Below are 24,495 nucleotides of genomic sequence, written 5' to 3'. Positions count from 1 at the left end.
CTGTACTACGAGTACTCTCAGTACCATTCCCCCGTGCCTGTAAAGCACTGTACTACGAGTACTCTCAGTACCATTCCCCCGTGCCTGTAAAGCACTGTACTACAAGTACTCTCAGTACTACTCCCCCATGCCTGTAAAGCACTGTACTACCACCCCTGCTGGATCAGACTGGCCATTGGAATGGGGCATATTGAAGGACTGGGATGAAATAATTTGACATATTGTCTGTTGCTCGACTAGTCTGTGGGACAGCCAGCTGGTTCCTAGATATTTGTGAGCATCACTTTGCAGGGTCACCTGGGTCGGGACTTTGCAAACTTGATGCCTGAGTTAAAACTTGGCAATCCTAGTTTCATTCTTATTTTATTTTAACATAGCATTCATGATAGAACAGGAGAGCTTGCTTAGCATTTTAGAAGTGGAGCCAAAAGAGGGACAGGGCAGTAATCATGGCAGGTCTCTTCCACCGAAAGACACACAGTATATAAACCAGACGAATATTTATGACAATACAGTGATTTTATGATCATCTTCAGTAAGACTACATTTCTTAATAAATTTTTATTCATTATTTTACTTAGAGGTACAGTGCGGTCCTTCAACCCACTGATTTTACCCTAGCCTAACCATGGGACAATTTACAATGACTAATTAACTGGTATGTCATCAGACTGTGGGAGGAAACCAGAGCACCGGGGGAAACCCACGCGCACACGGGAAGGAACGTACAAACCTTCTTACAGAGGATACCAGAATCGAACTCAGGAATCTGACATCCCGAGCTATGATAGCATCATGCCAACCGCTATGTCACCATGGCGCCTGGTGGCAAGTTTTCTTATAAACTTGCCTATAATTTTAACAACTGTATTTCCATTATACCACTCAATAAGAATTACATCTCCAAAATATTTTCTTCATCCATTAAAGCGAATTTAGAGTATTTCATTTTGGTGCTACATTCAGATCAAAACTAACTTGAATAGCTGGTAGGTATGCAGCATCAGTTGCATTGATTTAGGAAGCAATCCATCTTTATTGCAGTCAGTTCTCAGTGGTGGTCATGGCAACAATCTTTTTATTGCTTCTGTGTTCAGATGGTCTTTGACATGATAAAAGTCAGTTGCAGTTCAGTGAACACATTATTTGTGCAACTTAATTGCCTGCTTCCTTCGATATGCACACACTCTCCTTTGAGGCCTGCTACTTGAAAACGTGAGATAGAGATATGATTCTCCCCATTAATTAGCCACCTTTGGCAAATGGGAATAGAATGGGATCATGTAAGCTATGTGTGTGAAAGATGATTTCAAAATCCACACCCTTGAAATCTGGATAACTTGTCTGTATTTCCCACTACACATTAATTTGTAGGATGAGCAAAGATTAGATTAGATTAGATTCACTTAATGTGATCAAACAATATTTTTAAACTCTCACAGTTTGTGGAGATAATTAAGTGTCAGTAGTTTAATTAGTGTTGTGTACAGCTGGAGGAAACACTTAGCAAAGATCATCTTGTTATGTGCACTGACATGAAGCAATACTTGATATCTACTGAACTGCAATTGGACCGGTAGTGGAGGTGTTATGTGCCAATTTATCACCTGACTACAAGGCTTGCTAGTGCAATTGCAGAAGGAATAAACTAATTTGGCAGGGAAATGGGGCACAGAGTTTTGTTGAGGAGTGGGGGGTTGGGAGTACAGTCAAATAAAGAAGAAAAGCATAAGACAGTTTTGAAGGCAGAGCACACAGAGGTGTGATAAGGTGAGTAAGTGGGATACGGTGCTAATGGTGCCTATTTCAAAGCAAAGAGTCTAACTAATTAAGCAAATGAACTGAGAGTATTAAATTGCACATAGGAATGTGACATTATTCCTATCACAGTGATATGGTTGAAAGAATAGCAAGACTCTAAATCAATATTCTACAGTGTAGAATTGTCAGGTAAATCTTCACCTGATCGATATTTATAAAATTATACCATTATGAGAGGAAGAGATAGAGGGCTGATACCTTTTTCCCAAGGTTGAAATGTCTAGTACTGGAGGGCATGCATTTTAGGCAAGAGGAGGAAAGTTCAGAGGACATGAGAGGGGCAAGTTATTTTTACACAGAGAGTGGTGGGTGTCCGGAATGTTCTGCCAGGGTTGGTAGTGGAAGCAGATACGATAGAGGCATTTATGATGCTGTTAGGTGAGCACATGAATAGCTAGGGAATATAGTAATATTGACCATGTGCAGGCAGAATAGAAGAGTTTAATTAAGAACAATTAGCTTAATAATTTTGGCACAACATCACGGCCGAAGGAACTGCTTCTGTATTGCACTTTTCTATGTTTTATGATCTATGTTAAAGGAGGTGATGTAAAAGAGGAGGTGGTATTGCAATGTTCATTGAGTCCATTTCTACAACAATGAGGCTGCGTAGGTAGAATGTATAACATAAACAAAAAATGGTGAACTACAGGCCTCCTTGTAATTAGGAAAAAGAACAGACATAAATGAATCACAAAGAGATATAGAATAATAGAACAATAGTAGTAAGGACATTTTAAATTCTTCCATGTCAAATATGATGACCTCCGTATTTACAGTTAGGAAAGGTGATATTTTTAAATTGCGCCCAGGATAGCTTTTTGAGTCTTAATTGGCTTACGAGATAATCTTAAGCAGGTGCTTAAAGTAATCAGATCCCTTCTTCTCCAGCCCTTTACCTTTCCAACCCACCTGGTTTCACCTATCACTTTATAGTTAGTCCTCCTTCCCCTCCCCACACCTTTTTACTCCAGCATCTTCCCCCTTGCTTTCCAGTCCTGATGAAGGGTCTTGACCCAAAACGTTGACTGCTTATTTGTTTCCATAGATGCCACCTGACCTGCTGAGTTCCTCCAACATTTTGTGGGTGTGTTGCTTGAGAAAAGTAGCCAGGCAAGTGGATGGAGTGTCAATGGATGAGCATTCTGGAGATAATAACCATAACTCTATACATTTCAAGGGAGTTATGGAAAGAGATAAGGATGGAGCAGAAGGTCCTAAACTGGGGGAAAGGCTGTTATAGTATCATAAAACAGGATCTGATACAGACGGACTGGGGAAGCCATTGCCAGATGTCTACATTCAACGAATGTGTTTCATATAGAAGTGACCTATTGTACCCCCGCTTGTCTTTGCTGCACAACATCAGCCACCCTCCAATTTTCCAGAACTTTACCTGTGGTTAAAGATTATACAAATATCTCTGCAAGGCACTCTGCAACTTCTTCCCTGGTCTTCCAACAAAGCCTGAGCTATGCAATCTCACAACAACTGAATGAGATGGCGTTTTGCGACCCTCCCACATCTCATCATGGCTGGTCATGGAAAATTCTGCAGCTAACTGGAGGAGGCAACTTGGGAAACATTCTCATTCTCAAAAATGGCAAGGCCAATCAGAATAAAAGCAAAACAAAAACATGGTACCACCATCAGGCAGAAATGCTGAAAGGATAACCCATCTCTTCTTCCTTCGGAATTTCTCCCCAGACAATTCGATATACAATCCAGACAACATGATATCAAGCACAGCTGAGAACATTTCATACCGTAAAGGCTGTAGGACCATAAGAATAAAAGAACATGGGAAACTGAAGAAGGGTTAGGCCACTCAACCCCACAAGCCTGTGGCACCATTCATCTATTTTTCTGCCCTATGCCCATCCCCTTTGATTGATCTAATACTGAGGCAATACTTCTGCTGTCATACTGATGAGTGGTACCCCAGGACTCGCTGCTTTTATAGCCAAACTACTCGTTTTGCATTTATGACTGTGTGGCTAAGCACAGCTGCAAGTTTGCTGATGACACCACTGTCGTGGGCCAAATCAAGGGTGGTGATGAATCAGCGTATAGGAGGGAAATTGAAAAACTGTCTGTGGTGTCATAACAACAAACTAACACTCAATGTAAGCAAGACCAAGGAGCTGATTAGAGACCTCAGGAAAGGGAATGCAGAAGTCCGTGAGCCAGTCCTCATCAGAAGATCAGAAGTGGCGAAAGTCAGCAACTTCAAATACCTCAGTGTTACAATTTCAGAGGACCTGTATGGGCCCAGTATGTAAGTGCAATTACTAAGAAAGCACGGCAGTGCCTCATACTTCCTTAGGAGTTTGCGAAGATTCAGCTCACAAACTTCTATAGATGTGTAGTGGAGAATATATTGACAGGCTGCATCATCACCCAGTACGGGAAACAGCCATACCTCGTGGGTATCTTGTGATTATCTCATGAGCATGATGTAATGGTCTTGTGGAGGTCACCTGATGTAATTTTCCCGCCAGTGTGAGGTCACATGATGACCTGTTCTCAACAGGTATATAAAGGGAAACCCTGTTGTGATGCAGTCAGTTTTTCAGTTAGTTTTGTGTTAGTTCGTCGGTCACTCCGTTATGCTGCATATTTGTCATAAGTCTTAACTCTTGACCAAGGGTTGAGAGTAAATGAACGGTTTATTGTAAACATCTTTCATTTGTATATGAACAGAGAGTCAACGCATAATTTTTATTGTAAATAACTTTATTGAATAAGGACTCAGAGTCAACAAATGTTTTTTTCTTATATGTAAATAACTTTATTTTGTAATAACTCTGAATAAAGTATTTTTGGAGAAAAAAAAAATTTGTCTCATGGCGCAGTTTTGTTTTAAAACGGAGTTTTCCTTTCTATTTTGAGGTGGAAAGATTAGTGCCGGCAGTTTCGCCAATTGCTGCCAGGTTTGTGTGTTGCATCTATAATTTTTCCTTTACAGTAGTATTGGAGAATAAAGGCCTTACAAAAGTACAGGAACCTGAAGGATCGAATAAAGTTGGAGTCGTTCGGTGGTTTTATAAAGGATCGACCTTATTGAGTCTTCATTCAGAAATAGTGACATGCATCTGAGATAACTCCTGCAAGAGCAGAGAAGTTTGTGCAGTGTTCACTCTCCAGAAAAAGGTCAGTTCCTTCAAGCCGTTTTATTTCCTTCATCATGAATCCTTTGGAGAATCAGTGGTAATGTCACATCTTCAAAGAAATCTGTTTCCAGAGAAGTCTCTACTTATTGACTGTGTAAGTCATTTGGATTTTCAAATTTACCACTTTAAGAACTGTTCCAGAGCTGCCGTATAGCAGTTAACTTCCGGTTAAGTTAGTTGTTTAAATATTTTTCTGCTATTGTTGAGCAGAGTTTAATAAATGTTTGTTTGTTTATAAAACCTGACTCAATTATATATTCATTGTTGCTGATTACGTAACATTTGAATGGAAAATCCTATAAAAAGTAGTGGATTTGACCCAGTATGTCATGAGTAAAACCCTCTGAACAATTGAGGACATTTAGATGAAATGCTGTTGTAGGAAAGCAGCATCGATTATGTGGGGTCCCCACTAGCCAGGTCATACTCTCCTGTCGCTGCTGCATTCAGGTAGAAGGTACAAGATGTCCCTGATGGTGGGGAGGGTTGTGCTCATGATGGAGCACAACCAGGTTGAAGAATAGTTAATACCATTCAACCATCAGGTTCTTGAACAAAAGAGGATAACTACACTCACTTGCCCTTCCAAAGACATGCTCCCACAATCAATGATCTCACTTTAAGGACTCTTTATCTATTTATCTCAAGTTCTTGTTATTTATTGTTATTTAATTATATTTGCATTTGAACAGTCTGCTGTCTTCTGCACTCTGGTTGATCTTTCATTCAACCTGTTATAGTTACTATTCTATAGATCTGCTGAGAATTCCCACAAGAAAATAAACCTCAGAGTTGTTTTATGGTGACAGATACGTACTCTGATAACAAAATGTACTTTGAACGTTTTAACTTTGAAGTACCAAATAGTCATTAATAAACCACCCATCAATGCCTATTTTGGGTCCTGGCTCCAAATCTCATTAAAACCTTGGCCCAAACAGGGACCGAAGAGCTGAAATCCAAAGTTGTAAAGAAGTGAGTGACTCTTTTTGACATTAAAGCAGCATTAAGCAGCAGTTGACTGAGTATGTCACTAGTTTAATTTGTTAATGGAGTTTATTATGGTTAAGTGCAATGTTTGCATTTTGGGAAGTAAAACAAGGGTTGGAGTTTCATAGTGAGTGGTAAGGCACTAGCCAGCATCGTAAAACAGAAGAACCTCAAAGTGCAAATGCATGGTTTCCTGAATATGGTATTACAGGTAGACAGAGTGGTGATGAAGGCTTTTGGCATGCTGGCCTTCAATAGTCAGGGCATCGAGTATAGAAACATAGAAACTTAGAAAATAGCTGCAGAAGTAGGCCATTCGGCCCTTCGAGCCTGCACCGCCATTCAGTACGATCATGGCTGATCATCCAACTCAGAACCCTGTACCTGACTTCTCTCCATACCCCCTGATCTCTTTAGCCACAAGGGCCATATCTAGCTCCCTCTTAAATATAGCCAATGAACTGGCCTCAACTGCTTCCTGTGGCAGAGAATTCCACAGATTCACCACTCTCTGTGTGAAGAAGTTTTTCCTCATCTCAGTTCTAAAAGGCTTCCCCTTTATCCTCAAACTGTGACCCCTCGTTCTGGACTTCCTCAACATCAGGAACAATCTTCCTGCATCTGGCCTGTCCAATCCCTTTAGAATTTTATACATTTCAATCAGATCCCCCCTCAATCTTCTAAATTCCATAGAGTATAAGCCTAGTCGATCCAGTCTTTCATCATATGAAAGTCCTGCCATCCCAGGAATCAATCTAGTGAACCTCCTTTGTACTCCCTCTATGGCAAGAATGTCTTTCCTCAGATTAGGGGACCAGAACTGCACACAATACTCCAGATGTGGTCTCACCAAGGCCTTGTACAACTACAGTAGTACCTCCCTGCTCCTGTACTTGAATCCTCTTGCTATGAATGCCAGCATATCATTCGCCTTTTTCATCGCCTGCTGTACCTGCATGCCCACTTTCAATGACTGGTGTACAATGACACCCAGGTCTCATTGCACCTCCCCTTTTCCTAATCGGCCGCCATTCAGATAATAATCTGTTTTCCTTTTCTTGCCACCAAAGTGGATAACCTCACATTTATCCACATTAAATTGCATCTGCCATGAATTTGCCCACTCACCTAACCTATCCAAGTCACCCTGCATCCTCTTAGCATCTTCCTCATAGCTAACACTGCCGCCCAGCTTCATGTCATCCGCAAACTTGGAGATACTGCATTTAATTCCCTCGTCTAAGTCATTAATATATATTGTAAACAACTGGGGTCCCAGCACTGAGCCTTGCAGTACCCCACTAGTCACTGCCTTCCATTCTGAAAAGGTCCTGCTTATTCCCACTCTTTGCTTCCTGTGTGCCAACCAATTCTCTATACACATCAATACCATACCCCCAATACCGTGTGCTTTAAGTTTGCACACTAATTTCCTGTGTGGGACCTTGTCAAAAGCATTTTGAAAATCCAAATATACCACATCCACTGGTTCTCCCCTATCCACTCTACTAGTTACATCCTCAAAAAATTCTATGAGATTCGTCAGACATGATTTTCCTTTCACAAATCCATGCTGACTTTGTCCGATGATTTCACCGCTTTCCAAATGTGCTGTTATCACATCTTTGATAACTGACTCTAGCATTTTCCCCACCACCGATGTCAGGCTTACCGATCTATAATTCCCCGGTTTCTCTCTCCCTCCTTTTTTAAAAAGCGGGGTTACATTAGCCACCCTCCAATCCTCAGGAACTAGTCCAGAATCTAAAGAGTTTTGAAAAATTATCACCAATGCATCCACTATTTCTTGGGCTACTTCCTTAAGCACTCTGGGATGCAGACCATCTGGCCCTGGGGATTTATCTGCCTTCAATCCCTTCAATTACCTAACACCACTTCCCTACTAACATGTATTTCCCTCAGTTCCTCCATCTCACTAGACCCTTGGTCCCCTACTATTTCCATAAGATTATTTATGTCCTCCTTAGTGAAGATAGAACCAAAGTAGTTATTCAATTGGTCTGCCATGTCCTTGTTCCCCATGATCAATTCACCTGTTTCTGACTGTAAGGGATCTACATTTGTCTTAACCAATCTTTTTCTGTTCACATATCGATAAAAGTTTTTACAGTCAGTTTTTATGTTCCCTGCCAGCTTTCTCTCATAATCTTTTTTCCTTTTCCTAATTAAGCCCTTTGTCCTCCTCTGCTGGACTCTGAATTTCTCCCAGTCCTCAGGTGTGCTCCTTTTTCTGGCTAATTTGTATGTTTCTTCTTTGGAATTGATACTATCCTTAATTTCCCTTATCAGCCATGGGTGCACTACCTTCCCTGGTTTATTCTTTTGCCAAACTGGGATGAACAATTGTTGTAGTTCATCCATGCAATCTTTAAATGCTTGCCATTGCATATCCACCGTTAACCCTTTATGTATCATTTGCCAGTCTATCTTAGCTAATTCACGTCTCATACCTTCAAAGTTACCCTTCTTTAAGTTCAGAACCTTTGTTTCTGAATTAACTATATCACTCTCCATCTTAATGAAGAATTCCACCATATTATGGTCACTCTTACCCATGGGGCCTCGCACGACATGATTGCTAACTAACCCTTCCTCATTGCTCAATACCCAGTCTAGAATGGCCTGTTCTCTAGTTGGTTCCTCGACATGTTGGTTCAGAAAACCATCCCGCATACATTCCAAGAAATCCTCTTCCTCAGCACCCTTACCAATTTGGTTCACCCAATCTATATGTAGATTGAAGTCACCCATTATAACTGCTGTTCCTTTATTGCATGCATTTCAAATTTCCTGTTTAATGCCATCCCCAACCTCACTACTACTGTTAGGTGGCCTGTACACAACTTCCGCCAGCGTTTTCTGCCCCTTAGTGTTATGCAGCTCTACCCATATCGATTCCACATCCTCCCGGCTAATGTCCTTCCTTTCTATTGCGTTAATCTCCTCTCTAACCAGTAATGCTACCCCACCTCCTTTCCTTTCATGTCTATCCCTCCTGAATATTGAATATCCCGGAATGTTGAGCTCCCATCCTTGGTCACCCTGGAGCCATGTCTCTGTGATCCCAACTATATCATATTCATTAATAACTATCCGCACATTCAATTCAACCACCTTGTTACGAACGCTCCTTGCATTGACACACAAAGCCTTCAGGCTTGCTTTTACAACACTCTTAGCCCTTATACAATTACGTTGAAAAGTGGCTTTTTTTGATTTCTGCCCTGGGTTTGCCTGCCTGCCACTTTTACTTTTCATCTTACTACTTTTTGCTTCTACCCTCATTTTACACCCCTCTGTCTCTCTGCACTGGTTCCCATCCCCCTGTTGCGAACTAACCTCCTCTCTTCTAGTCTCTTTAATTTGATTCCCACCCCTCAACCATTCTAGTTTAAAGTCACCTCAGTAGCCCTCGCAAATCTCCCCACCAGGATATTGGTCCCCCTAGGATTCAAGTGTAACCCGTCCTTTTTGTACAGGTCACACCTACGCCAAAAGAGGTCCCAATGATCCAAAAACTTGAATCCCTGCCCCCTGCTCCAATCCCTCAGCCACGCATTTATCCTCCACCTCATTGCATTTCTACTCTCACTGTCGCGTGGCACAGGCAGTAATCCCGAGATTACTACCTTTGCGGTCCTTTTTCTCAACTCCCTTCCTAACTCCCTATATTCTCCTTTCAGGACCTCTTCCCTTTTCCTACCTATGTCATTGGTACCTATATGTACCACGACCTCTGGCTCTTCACCCTCCCACTTCAGGATATCTTGGACACGATCAGAAATACCCCGGACCCTGGCACCAGGGAGGCAAACTACCATCCGGGTCTCTGGACTGCGTCCACAGAATCACCTATCTGACCCCCTTACTATCGAGTCCCCTATTACAACTGCCCTCCTCTTCCTTTCCCTACCCTTCTGAGCTACAGGGCCGGACGCTGTGCCGGAGGCACGGCCACTGTCGCTTCCCCCAGGTAAGCTGTCCCCCCCAAGAGTACTCAAACAGGAGTACCTATTTTCAAGGGGCACAGCCACCGGGGTACTCTCTATTACCTGACTCTTCCCCTTCCCCCTCCTAACCGTAACCCACTTGTCTGCATCGATGCAGATACAGTTCCGTTGCTCATACAGCTGGCCCAGTAGCAAAGTTGAATTGCTGTAGGCACCGTAGGGAGAAGTTGGTGCCTGGGCAGAGGAGACTCGAGTCCAGGTGCAAAGTTGGATCATTCTGGGCGCTGAGCTCATTTGAAGAGCTTGACAATGGCTTCAGGCCTGGTGATGAAATCTGGGCCTGGAGCAAGTCACAGAGCAGCGTGGTCTAGACCTCATCCCGTTTTTTACCTATATCGTTGGTACCTATGTGCACCACGACCACTGGCTGTTCACCCTCCCACTCCAGAGTGTCCTGCAGCCGCTCAGAGACATCCTTGACCCTTGCACCAGGGAGGCAATATACCCTCCTAGAGTCTCGTTTGTGGCCACAGAAACGCCTATCTATTCCCCTTACAATCGAATCCCCTATCACTATAGCTCTCCCACTCTTTTTCCTTCCCTCCTGTGCCGCAGAGCCGCCCATGGTGCCATGAACTCGGCTGCAGCTGCCTTCCCCTGATGAGACATCTCCCTCAACAGTATCCAAAACAATATATCTGTTTAGGAGGGAGATGACCTCAGGGGACTCCTGCACTACCTGCCTACTGCTACGCTGTTTAGTGACCACCCATTCCCTTTCTGCCTGTGTAGCCTTTACCTGCGGTGTGGCCAACTCACTGAACGTGCTATTCACGACTTTCTCAGCATCGCGGATGCTCCAGTGTGAATCCAATTGCAGCTGCAGCTGCTCAATGCGGTCTGCCAGAAGCTGCAGCTGGACACATTTCCTGCACACATAGTCGTCAGGGACACTGGAAGTATCCCTGATTTCCCACATGCAGCAGGAGGAACAAACCTCTGGGCTGATCTCAGCTGTCATGACCTACCCAATACGCTACAGCCTCACTGCCTTCCTTGCTTCAAATAAAATACCGCTGCAGACCGGTACAGGAGTTAGAAAGTTAGGATCCAGTTGTACAAGACATTGGCAGATCTGGACTAGGAGTATTGTGGAGACTATAGAAAGAGTGCAGAAAGGATGTTGCCTGGATTGGGGAGCATGCCTTACGAGAATAGGCTGAGTGAACTTGGCCTTTTCTCCTTGGAACAACGGAGGATGAGAGGTGACCTGATAGAGGTGTATAAGATGATGAGAGGCATTGATCATGTGGATAGCCAGACTTTTTCCCAGGGCTGAAACGGCTAACACGAGAGGGCAGTTTTAAGGTGCTTCGAAGTAGGTACAGAGGTGATGTCAGGGGTAAGTTTTTTACGCAGAGAGTGGTGAGTGCATGGAATGGACTGCCAGCGATGGTGGTGGAGGCGGAAACGATAGGGTCTTTTAAGAGGCTCCTGGATAGGTACATGGGGCTTAGAAAAATAGAGGGCTATGGGTAACCCTAGGTAATTTCTAAAGTAAGTACATGTTCAGCACAGCATTGTGGGCCAACAAGCTTGTATTGTGCTGTAGGTTTTCTATGTTTCTATGTTTCTATTGTGTAGAATTTTGGTCACCCTGCTATAGGAAAGATGCGGTTTAGCTGAAAATAAGGCTGAAAAAGATTTAAAGGGATAATGCCAGGACTTATACAGGAGCTATAGGGAGAGGTTGGGCAGGCTCGTATTTTCTTCCTTGGAGCGTGGGAGATTGAGAGAGACCTTATAGAGGTGTATAAAATCATGAGGGGCATAGGTAAAGTGAATTTCTCATGGAACGGCAACCAAAATCTAGAGGGGATGGGTTTAAGGTAAGGGGGGAAGATTTAATAGAGACCTAACAAACAACCTTTTTCACATGACGGGTTATACACATATTGAATAAGCTGCTAGAGGAAGTAATTGAGGAAAGTACTATTCAATCTTGTTATGATACCAGATAACAAGTACATGGACAAGTAAAATGTAAAGGGGTATGGGAAAAACAGGCAAATGAGACAAGTGTAGACAGGCATCTTTGTCAGCATGGATGCATTAGGCCAAATGCCCTGGTGCTCTGATTCATTGATTATTTGATCAAAATCAGAATCAGGTTTATCATCACTGTCTCATATGATATGTTATTTCAGACATCCCACCTCTCCCGGAAGTTCCAGGGTTCTCCCACATATTGATAGTGGCTCCCTGATGCCCGGAAATTATATACAATATCCCGGAAATCTATTTTTTTGAGGGGGAGAGCGAGCATCCTGATTGGTCTCTCTTCGTGCTAAGAGTGATCCCCATCGATATGATTTGGCGATATGAGTCAGCTGTACCTTTCCTCATTCCCTGTCACGCACTGTTGAATTTGAACGCACGCAAGGTCATTACGCACGCGTCATCCATGTCAACGCGGGAAGATCAATTCCTCGAGTTTGCAAATGACGGCGGGCTGAAAAGTATATTTGACATAACATCTCTGCCGGCATTCTGGATCGAAGTCAAGGCTGAATATCCTGAGATAGCCATGGAAGCACTGAAAACGTTGCTTCCATTTCCAACATATCTCTGCGAAGCGGGGTTTTCTGCAATGAATGCAACGAAAACTAAATTGCCGAATAGACTGGACACAAGGAACCCCTTCGAGTATCGCTGTCTCCCATCACCCCTCGATGGCACCATCTTGTTGAAGAAAAACAAGCCCAGGTCTCCCACTGATCCAGCGATATTGGTGTGTTGCAATGATTTTATATGTTCATACGAGGAAAATATGTGCTGTGTGTTTAATATCCAAACGTTACTTAAACTGTTATGATGCTATTGACTTATAATTGACTTATCATTATATTCATGCGAGGAAAATATACGCTGTGTGTTTAATATTAAATTCGTTAGATAAACCCTTTTAGAAACGAAATTGAGTGTATTAGCCACTTATAAGTGACTTATAGTTGACTTGTCAACTATATTCCGGTCGTGATTAACACCACCCCCCACCCCGGTCGGCCGGTCCGCAAGAATATTGTCAATATTAAACCAGTCCACGGTGCAGAAAAGTTTGGGGACCGCTGCTAAGTAGACCTATCAGTTTTCTCTGTGGGCGGGCTTTACAGTCGATCTCAAGAATAATAACAGTGTTGCCTGCTGCTCTGTTTGCAACAGTGACTTTTCTATTGTCCATGGTGGGTTAAAATGTAAAAGACATGTTCTTTTCTTTTTAAATTTTTTTATTGAATAAGTATACAAAAGGGTAAGCCATATAGGCACTAATACACTGTTAGAATATAATAAAATTACGGGAAATATTAATACAGAAAAAAAAGTGATACAAACAATGTAATTTAAACATAACATACTAAGGTAACATAATAGTACACTAATTTTTATATATATATATCAATAGAGAAAAGGAAAAAAAAACCCACCGTGCAACTAAACTAAAAGCAAAGCAAAGCAATGGGCTAACTTGAAACCAAATAGAGTTAAAGCACTTAAAATCACGTCCTCAAACCCGACCTCCATTAAAAACAGTGAAAAAAAACAAGCAGGGTATATAAATATGGAGCAAAAAAGAGAAGAAAAAAAATTACATTAAATGAAAATATTGAATAAAAGATCTCCAGGTCTGTTCAAATTTAAGTGAGGAATCATAAAGATTGCTTCTAATTTTCTCCAAATTCAAGCATAGTATCGTCTGAGAAAACCAAAAAAAGGTGGTTGGAGCATTAAGCTCTTTCCAATGTTGTAAGATACATCTTTTCGCCATTAAAGTAAGAAATGCAATCATTCTACGGGCTGAAGGAGAAAGATTACTGGAAATTTTAGGTAGTCCAAAGATAGCAGTAATAGGGTGAGGAGAGATATCTATATTCAATACCTTTGAGATAATATTAAAAATGTCTCTCCAAAAAGTTTCCAGAGTAGGACAAGACCAAAACATATGAGTTAAAGAGGCTATCTGCCCCGGACATCTATCACAAAAAGGATTAATATGAAAATAAAAGCGAGCTAATTTATCTTTGGACATATGTGCTCTATGAACAACTTTAAATTGAATTAGGGAATGTTTAGCACAGATAGAGGAAGTATTGACTAATTGTAAAATCTGCCCCCAGTCATCCACGGAAATGATAGACCCCAATTCCTGTTCCCAATCCACCTTAATCTTATCAAATGGAGCTTTCCTAAGTTTCATAATAATATTATAAATCATAGCCGATGCACCTTTCTGACATGGATTAAGGTTAATTATAGTATCTAAAATGTATGTAGGAGGAAGCATTGGAAAAGAAAAAAGTATAGTACTTAGGAAATTTCTAACTTGTAGATATCTAAAAAAATGTATTCTTGATAAATTATATTTATTAGATAATTGTTCAAAAGACATAAGGGAACCATCTAAAAATAAATCCAAAAACCGTGAAATACCCTTAGTCTTCCAAATTTGAAAAGCACGATCCGTAAAAGAGGGAGGAAAAAATATGTTACCTAAAATAGGAATCGCTAACCCAAATTGGTTAAGATCGAAAAATTTTCTAAATTGGAACCAAATACGTAAGGTATATTTAACTATCGGGTTAGATACCTGTTTAAGGCGTTTCAAATCAAAAGGAAGAGAGGAACCTAAAATAGAGCCAAGTGTATAACCCTGAACAGATTGTAATTCCAATGCTACCCATTTAGGAATGGATAGTATATCCTGGTCAAGTAACCCAAATTTCATGTGTCAAATATTGATTGCCCAATAATAGAATCTAAAGTTAGGTAATGCTAAACCTCCATCTCTCTTAGCTTTCTGTAAATGTATTTTACCCAGTCTCGGGTTTTTATTTTGCCAAATAAATGAAGAAATTTTTGAGTCAACTTTATCAAAAAAAGATTTTGGAACAAAAATTGGTAATGCCTGAAATATATATAGAAATTTTGGCAGAAAAACATCTTAACTGCATTAATACGACCAATCAAAGTTAAATATAAAGGAAACCATTTAGATGAAAGTTGAATAATATGGTCAATTAAGGGTAAAAAGTTAATCTTAAATAAATCTTTGTGTTTACAAGTAATTTTAATCCCAAGATATGAAAAATAATTATTAAACAATTTAAACGGAAAGTTATGATATAAGGGAAGTTGTTTATTAATCGGGAAAAGTTCACTCTTACTAAGATTTAATTTATAACCTGAAAAGAGACTAAATTGTGCTAATAACTCTAAAACAGCAGGGATGGATTTTTGAGGATTAGAAATATATAAAAGTAAGTCATCAGCATAGAGTGATATTTTATGGGACTTTAAACCCCGAGTTATCCCAGTAATATTTGGAGATTCTCGAATGGCAATTGCAAGAGGTTCTAATGCAATATCAAATAATAAAGGACTAAGAGGACAACCTTGTCGAGTACCTCGAAAAAGAGGGAAAAAAGGTGAGCTTAGAGAGTTAGTACGGACCGAGGCCACAGGAGAATGATATAACAGTTTAATCCAGGATATAAATTTCGAGCTAAAATTAAACATTTCAAGCACCTTAAATAAGTAAGGCCATTCTACTCTATCAAAAGCTTTCTCAGCATCTAAAGAGATAACACACTCAGGAACATTTTGTGAGGGGGAATAAACAATATTTAACAGTGTGCAAATGTTATAAAAAGAGTAACGACCTTTAATAAAACCCGTTTGGTCTTCCGAAATAATAAAAGGAAGTACTTTTTCTAATCTGTTCGCTAATAACTTAGAAAAAATTTTAGAATCAACATTTAATAAAGATATGGGTCTATAAGATGCACATTGAGCAGGATCTTTATCCTTCTTTAATATTAAAGAGATTGACGCTCTATTGAAAGATTCGGGAAGTTTACCAAGATTTAGTGAAGCCTCGAAAACCCTACAGAACCAAGGGATTAATGAAGGTGCAAAACATTTATAAAATTCTACGGTAAACCCATCAGGGCCAGGAGCTTTCCCCAGGTTCATAGAGGAAATAACATTCTTAATCTCATCAGTAGTAATGGGAGTATGAAGCATAGAAGACATATCCTGTGAAATCTCAGGGAAGTCTAGGTTATCTAAAAAATCATTCATATATTTAGAGTCTCGAGGAGACTCTGATTGATATAAGGAAGAATAAAAATCAAAGAAAGCATGATTAATCCCCGCATGATCAAGTATCAGTCGATCATTTTGATTATAAATCTGATTAATTTGAGATTTAGCATAGTTAGACTTCAATTGGTTAGCCAACAGTTTGCCAATTTTGTCACTGTGTACATAAAATTCACTTCTTGTTTTCTTTAATTGGTTTACAATCGAGGACGAAAGTAATAAACTATGTTCCATTTGAAGTTCAGTTCTTTGTTTATATAACTCCTCAGAGGGAGCTGTAACATATTTCTTATCAATTTCCTTAATCTTATCCACAATTACCAACTCCTCCTGCTTCAGCTTCTTCCTCAAAGCAGCAGAAAAATGTAAAAGACATGTTGAGGTGAGTTTAACAGGTGTCATTCGTTCATTAGCATTGCTAACATTATTTAAACTAGCTGGCTGGCTGCTAAGGAGCTACGCTATTGATGTCCTACGTGATGAGGCCAAACTCCCTGTAGACTTGCTTAAAGTTGTAACAGAATAAACATGATAGTATAATATATGTATATATTTTAATGTCACATTTGCTGCATATACCCAACTTGGTTTACAGATTAGACATAGACAAAGTCACTAAACAAAGTATTACATACACCCTTGGAGGTTGACCGGGGTGGGGGGGAGGGATATGGGGTTGCAGGCTGCGGGGGTGCTACCTCCCTGAAATGAGTTTTTGCAGGGTGGGATGTCTGTTATTTGCTGATTGGTGGTAGAAATAGAGTGCAAATACATGAAATTATATAAATTACAGAATGAATAAATAGTGAAAAAAAAGAATAATGGGTTCCAGGATCATTCAGATATCTGATGACAGAGGACAAAATGCTGTTCCTGAGTTGTTGGTGTGGAACTTCTACCTCCTCTCTGATGATAGTAACAAGAAGAGGGCATGCCCCTTATGATGACGCTCCTTAATGAATGGATGCCACCTTCTTGAGGCCTCAAGACCATAAGATATAGGAGCAGAGGTAGGCCATTCGGCCCATCGAGAATGCTCTGCCATTCAATCAAGGGCTGATCCAATTCTTCCAGTCATCTCCACTCCCCTGCCTTCTCCTCATACCCTTTGGTGCCCTGGCTAATCAAGAACCTATATATCTCTGCCTTAAATACACCCAGTGACTTGGCCTCCAAATTCCACAGATTTACCACCCTCTGACTAAAGTGATTTCTCTGCATCTCAGTTCTAAATGAACGTCCTTCAATCCTGAAGTTGTGCTTTCTTGTCTTAGACTCCCCTACTGTAGGAAATAATCTAAACTGTTCAGGCCTCTTAACATTTGGAAAGTTTCTATGAGATCCCCTCTCATTCACCTGAACTCCAGGGAATACAGCCCAAAAGCTACCAGACATTCCTCATATGGTGACACTTTCATTCCTGGAATCATTCTCGTGAATCTTCTCTGAACCCTCTCCAATGTCAGTATATCCTTTCTAAAATAAGGAGCCTAAAATTGCACACAATATTCCAAGTGGGGTCTCACGAGTGTTTTGTAGAGCCTCAACATCACATCCCTGCTCTTATGTTCTATACCTCTAGAAATGAATGCCAACATTGCATTTGTCTTCTTCACAACTGACTCAACCTGGAGGTTAACCTTTAGGGTATCCTGCACAAGGACTCCCAAGTCCCTTTGCATCTCCGCATTTTGAGTTCTCTCCCCACCTAAATAATAGTCCGCCCGTTTATTTCTTCCACCAAAGTACATGAACATACACTTTCCAACATTATATTTCATTAGCCACTTCTTTGCCCATTCCTCTAAACTACTGTATCTAAATCTCTCTGCAGGCTCTCTGTTTCCTCAACACTACCCACTCCTCTATCTAGCTTTGTATCATTGGCAAATTTAGCCACAAATCCATTAATACCGTAGTTCAAATCATTGACAAACATCGTAAAAAGCAGCAGTCCCAACACCGAACCCTGTGGAACTGCACTGTAACCAGCAACCAGCCAGAATAGGATCCCTTTATTCCCACTCTGTTTTTTGCCGATCAGCCAATGCTCCACCCATGCTAGTAACTTCTCTGTAACTCCATGGGCTCCTATCTTGCTAAGCAGCCTTCTGTGCGGCACCCAGTCAAAGGCCTTCTGAAAATCCAAGTACACCACATCTACTACGTCCCCTTTTTGTAACTTCCTCAAAAAATTGTGGTAGCTTAGTCAGGCAGGATTTTCCTTTCAGAAAACTATGCTGGTTTTGACCTACCTTGTCATGTGCCTCCAGGTACTCAGTAATCTCATCCCTAACAATCGATTCCAACAGCTTCCCAACCACTGATGTCAGGCCAACAGGTCTACAGTTTCCTTTCTGCTGCCTCCCACCCTTTATAAATAGTGGAGTAACATTTGCAATTTTCCAGTCGTCCAGTACAATGCCAGAATCTATCGATTCTTGAAAGATCATTGTTAATGCCTCCACAATCTCTCCAGCTACTTCCTTCAGAACCCGAGGGTGCATTCTATCAGATCCAGGAGATTTATCTACCCTCAGATCATTAAACTTCCAGAGCACCTTCTTACTCGTAGTTTTCACTGCACATACCTCACTTCCCTGACACTCTCGAATGTCCTGTATTCTGGACATCAGTATTAAGAGGCGTCACCTCTTGAAGATGTTCCTGATGGTGGGAGGGTTGTGCTAATGGTGGAACTGACTGAGTCTATAACCCTTTGATCTTGTGCGATAGGACCACCATACTAGGCTGTGATACAACCATTCAGAATGCTCTCATCTGTATATCCACAGCAATTTGTAGGAGTCTTCAGTAACATACCAAATCTCTTCAAACTCCTGACAAAGTAGAGCCACTGGTGTGCCTGCTTCATGATTGTGTTGGGCCTAGGGTAGATGCTCTGGGGTGCTGACACACAGAAACTTGAAGCTGCTCACTCTTTCCACCACTGACCCCTCAATGAGGTCTGGTGCATGTCCTCCCAAATTCCCCTTCCTGAAATCCACAATTGGTCCCCTGGGCTCGCTGATGCCCTGGTAAAACTGTGGTCAATTGACTTCAATGATAATGGTTGGACTCACATAAAAGTTGATGGTTGTGACTGTTGGAGGTCTCTCACACACACACACACATAGTGTCAAGCACCATTCCTGTCACACAAGTACCAGGCAATGACCAAATATAACCACCTATCCCTGATCGTCAATGGCACAACTAGAGCTGAACCCAACACCATCAGCATCCATGTGGTCACCACTGACCAGAAAATCAAAGAACTCAGACAATGCTTACATGAGCATGTCAGAGGCTTGGCAGCATCTCATAAGAGTAATCCAACAATTGAAGACTCAGTCTTTCCGCCAAGACAAGTTATGTGATGGAAAGCAACCGACTTGCCTGATGAGTGCATTTCCAGCAACACAAAACGATTGAAGTTCAAGTTCAGATTTATTGCCATCTGACTGTATGTATATACAGTCAAACATGTGACCATGGTGCAGCCACAAAACATTCATCACACACAGCACATAAAAAAGTTAAAATATAGTAAAATATAATAAAACACAGGAAAACAATAAACAGCTTGCTGTCCTAGATAGGTAGAAACTAGCCGAGTGTCAGAAATCCAAGAGTGTCAGGGGGCAGAAGTGAGTGTAGTTGCTATTACTAAGAAGAACATATTTGGGAAGCAGAAAGGTCTCAGGTCACCTGGACCAGGTGGACTATACCCCAGGGTCTGGAAAGTGATATCCAAAGAGATTGTGGCGCCATTAGAAATGATCTTTCAAGATTCTCCAAAATCTGGAATAGCCCTGGAGGACTGGAAAATAGCAACTGTCATTCCACTCTATAAACAGTGAGGGGGACAGTAGAAAGGAAATTATCGACCAGTTAGCCTGAATTTCATAGTTGGAAAGATGTTGAAGTCTATTACTAAGAGTGAGGTTTCAGGGCACTTCGAGGCACATGGTAAAACAGGCCCAAGTCAGCTTGATTTCCTTAAGGGAAAATCTTGACTGACAATTTTATTGGAATTCTTTGAGGAAATAACATGCAGGATATGCAAAGGAGAATCAATAGATGTAGTTTATTTAGATTTTCAGAAGGCATTTAACAAGGTGCTCCACATGAAGCTGCTTAACAAGATTAAAGTCCGTGGTATTACAGGAAATATACTGGCATGAAGAGAAGATTAGTCGACAGGCAGGAGGCAAACAGTGGGAATAAAGGGGGCCTTTTCTGGTTAGCTGCCAGTGACTAATGGTATTCTGCAGGGGTCGATATTGGGATTGCATCTTCTCACATTATATGTCAGTGAATTGGATGAAGGCATTGATGGCTTTGTGGCCAAATTTGCAGATGATACAAAGATAGGTGGAGGGACAGGTAGTGTTAAGGAGGCAGGGTGTCTGCAGAAAGACTTAGATATATTGGGAAAACGGGCAAAGAAGTGGCAGATGGAATATAGTGAGAGAAATATATGGTCACGCAATTTGGTAGAAGGAATAAAGAATCAGAATCAAGTTTATTATCACCAGCATGTGACGTGAAATGTGTTAATTTAGCAGCAGCAGTTCAATGCAAGACGTAATCTAGCAGAGAGAAAAAAAATAAATAAAATAAAACATGATAATAATAAATAAATAAGTAAATCAATTATGTATATTGAATAGATTTTAAGAAACGTGCAAAAACAGAAATACTGTATATTAAAAATAAGTGAGGTAGTGTCCAAAGATTCAATGTCCATTTAGGAATCGGATGGCAGAGGGGAAGAAGCTGTTTCTGAATCGCTGAGCATGTGCCTTCAGGCTTCTGTACCTCCTACCTGATGGTAACAGTGAGAAAAGGGCATGCCCTGGGTGCTGGAGGTCCTCAATAATGGACGCTGCCTTTCTGAGACACCGCTCCCTGAAGATGTCCTGGGTACTTTGTAGGCTAGTACCCAAGATGGAGCTGACTAGATTTACAACCCCCTGCAGTTTCTTTCGGTCCTGTGCCATAGCCCCCCCATACCAGACAGTGATGCAGCCTGTCAGAATGCTCTCCATGGTACAACTATAGAAGTTTTTGAGTGTATTTGTTGACACGCCAAATCCCTTCAAACTCCTAATGAAGTATAGCCTCTGTCTTGCCTTCTTTATAACTACATCGATATGTTGGGACCAGGTTAGATCCTCAGAGATCTAGACACCCAGGAACTTGAAACTGCTCACTCTCTCCACTTCTGATCCCTCTATGAGGATTGGTATGTGTTCCTTCGTCTTACCCTTTCTGAAGTCCACAATCAACTCTTTCATCTTACTGATGTTGAGTGCCAGGTTGTTGCTGTGACACCACTCCACTAGTTGGCATATCTCACTCCTGTACACCCTCTCATCACCACCTGAGATTCTACCAACAATGGTTGTATCATCAGCAAATTCATAGATGGTATTTGAGCTATGCCTAGCCACACAGTCATGTGTATACAGAGAGTAGAGCGGTGCGCTAAGCACACACCCCTGAGTTGCGCCAGTGTTGATCATCGGCGAGGAGGATATGTTATCACCAATCCACACAGACTGTGGTCTTCCGGTTAGGAAGCTGAGGATCCGATTGCAGAGGGAGGTACAGAGGCCCACGTTCTGCAACTTCTCAATCAGGATTGTGGGAATGATGGTATTAAATGCTGAGCTATAGTCGATGAACAGCATCCTGACATTGGAGCTTGTATTGCTTAGGTGGTCTAATGCCATGTGGAGAGCCATTGAGATTGCATCTGCCGTTGACCTATTGTGGCGATAGGCAAATTGCAAAGGGTTCAGGTCGTTGCTGAGGCAGGTGTTCAGTCTAGTCATAACCAACTTCTCAAAGCATTTCATCACTGTCGATGTGAGTACTACCGGGCAATAGTCATTAAGGCAGCCCACATTATTCTTCCTAGGACTGTTTTCCAAATGGGGACAAAATTCAGAAATCAAAGTTGCAAAGAGACTTGGGAGTCCTTGTGCAGGATTCCCTGGAGTTTAACTTGCAGGTAGAGTTGATGGTAAAGAAGGCAAATGCAATGTTAGCATTCATTTTGAGAGGACTAGAATATAAGAGCAATGATGTAATGCTGAGGTTTTAGAAGGCCTTGGTCAGACTGCACTTGGGGCAGCGTGAGCAGTTTTGGACCCCTTATCCAAGAAAGGATGTGTTGGCATTGGAAAGGGTCCAGCAAAGTTTCACAAGAATTGTCCCAGCAATGAACGGTTTTATATATGAGGAGCGTTTGACAACTCTGGACCTGTACTTGCCGGAGCTTAGAAGAATAAGGAACGTCTCATTGAAACCTAGAGAATATTGAACAGGTTAGATAGAGTGGATGCAGAGAAAAAGTTTCTTATAGTCGGGGAGTCTAGGACCAGAGGGCACAGCCTTAGAATAGAGGGACATCCACTTAGAAGAGAGATGAGGAAAATTTTCTTTCATCAGAGGATGGTGAATCTGTGGAATTCATTGCCACAGATGGCTGTGCGGGCCAAGTCACTGGGAATATTGTAAGTGGAGGTTGATAGCTTCTTGACTAATTAGGGCAAAAAAGGTTACAGTGACAAGGCAGGAGAATGGGGTTGAGAGTGATAATAAATCAGTCTTTATGGAATGGTGGAGCAGAGATTCTGTTCCTATGTCTTATGGTCTTCTGATCACATATAATGGGCGGGAAGTTAGATCACATTCCACTGCTTACTTCAATGCCTCCTGATCAAAAATATATTTGATATTGTGTGAAGTATATCAATGGCAATTTCCAGGGTATTTTACATCAGCTACAAACTTAGCTCTAATTTCATGTTTTGAGTTACGCTTCGATTTCTGACGCAATTTCCAAGATAGTCACTAATCAAGTTCATTTGTTCCCAGACAAGATGCCTCTTGGAGCACTGCTAGCAACTCCTTGGAATGACCAACCCCCACACAGCACTGTGCACACGCTGGGATCCAAATATATTAACTCTCACACTTGTATTCTGTCTTTGTGAATTTTACTCATGGAACTGACACCCTTAAACACCAACCTCAACCTGCAAACCTGGAAGGCTGATAACCCCTTTGATTCCAGTCCTCTGGAACTCCCTAAGTCCCTCATAGAGGTTCTGAGCTTTCCTCCTCAGGCTTCTTAGCAAATCTCAGGTTCCTGATCCAAATCGCACCACACTTCACTCTCTGACCAAGCACCACTCACTCTCTGACCAAGCACCACTCACCAACCCTCAATCCCGCATCTTCCCAACCTCATTTATAAATAATAGGCTTTCATTCCCGAGAAAATCCACCAGCTAATGGGTGATGCTGAGGCCTTTGCCTCTGATTTTTACTGACCAGTCTACTGCCATGCATCGCAATGCCCTTACTCTGATCTGAAAACGTTGTCTTCGCGAAGTTCACGGTGACTTTTCCATTGCCCACACTGAACATTTTTGTGTAGCCACAATGATAGACATTGGATGTTTAGCAGTCACTCTCAGGCACTGCACATAAGGGCAATTCTTTAATTAGGATAACTTTTCTGTCCCTGGGGTAGATTTTCAAGAAAAAACTATTTTTTACAAAAACAACTACTGTAGTTTTAAAAGTCAGGTAATAGTAACTCTAAACCTTTTCAGTATTTTTCATAAATAATATTTTCTTAATTTTTGTGAATTAAAAACTTGAATGTGCCAGAATTTCACTATTTTGGGCTTGTCCCCTGCCCAGACTATAACCTTGTCTTCAAAATAAAGTAATAATAAGTATTAAATTCTTGAAACTTCTAGTTTGTATTTTCTCGCAAGAACTTTTAAAACACATGTCAAATTCATGTGGGTTATTTTTTGTGCAATTTGTACATTTTTTATGACAAAGAACTGCTGTCATCTGATATTTAATGTGGAGACTCAAAATATTTTGAGGCTCTTGTGGATATCTACCAGTATATGCAACTCTTAAGTAGCCTCTGACAACCAAGTCCAGCTCCGGGCCTTCAAGTGTGGCTTAGCTACTAAGCCCAGTGGAACCATTTCTACTGTCAGAAGCGGCAAAAGCATATTACCTTCATCATTATTACCAATACGCAACATGTTTTAGAGACGAATCAAGTTTTTTCAAACAACTGCTAATGTGGTGGACATTAAAATAGAGAAGCGACAGGGGAGCATGTGGCTGTTATGACAGAAGACTGACATTTTGATGTTCAGAAATGTGAGTGATTTAAAGATTCATGCTTCCGGATCTGAGAGTGTGTTTACTATGTGTTATTACCAAACGAGTTAATATTTGAGTGTTACAACTGAGAAATAAATAACTTCATTTTATTTCTGTATATTAAAATTACACTCCCAAGCTAACTATCCAGTCGAGGTAGCAAGCGCGAG

Source organism: Mobula birostris, chromosome 1, assembly GCF_030028105.1.
Source record: "Mobula birostris isolate sMobBir1 chromosome 1, sMobBir1.hap1, whole genome shotgun sequence".
Taxonomy (NCBI): Eukaryota; Metazoa; Chordata; class Chondrichthyes; order Myliobatiformes; family Myliobatidae; genus Mobula; species Mobula birostris.
This window is presented reverse-complemented; position numbering follows the sequence as displayed.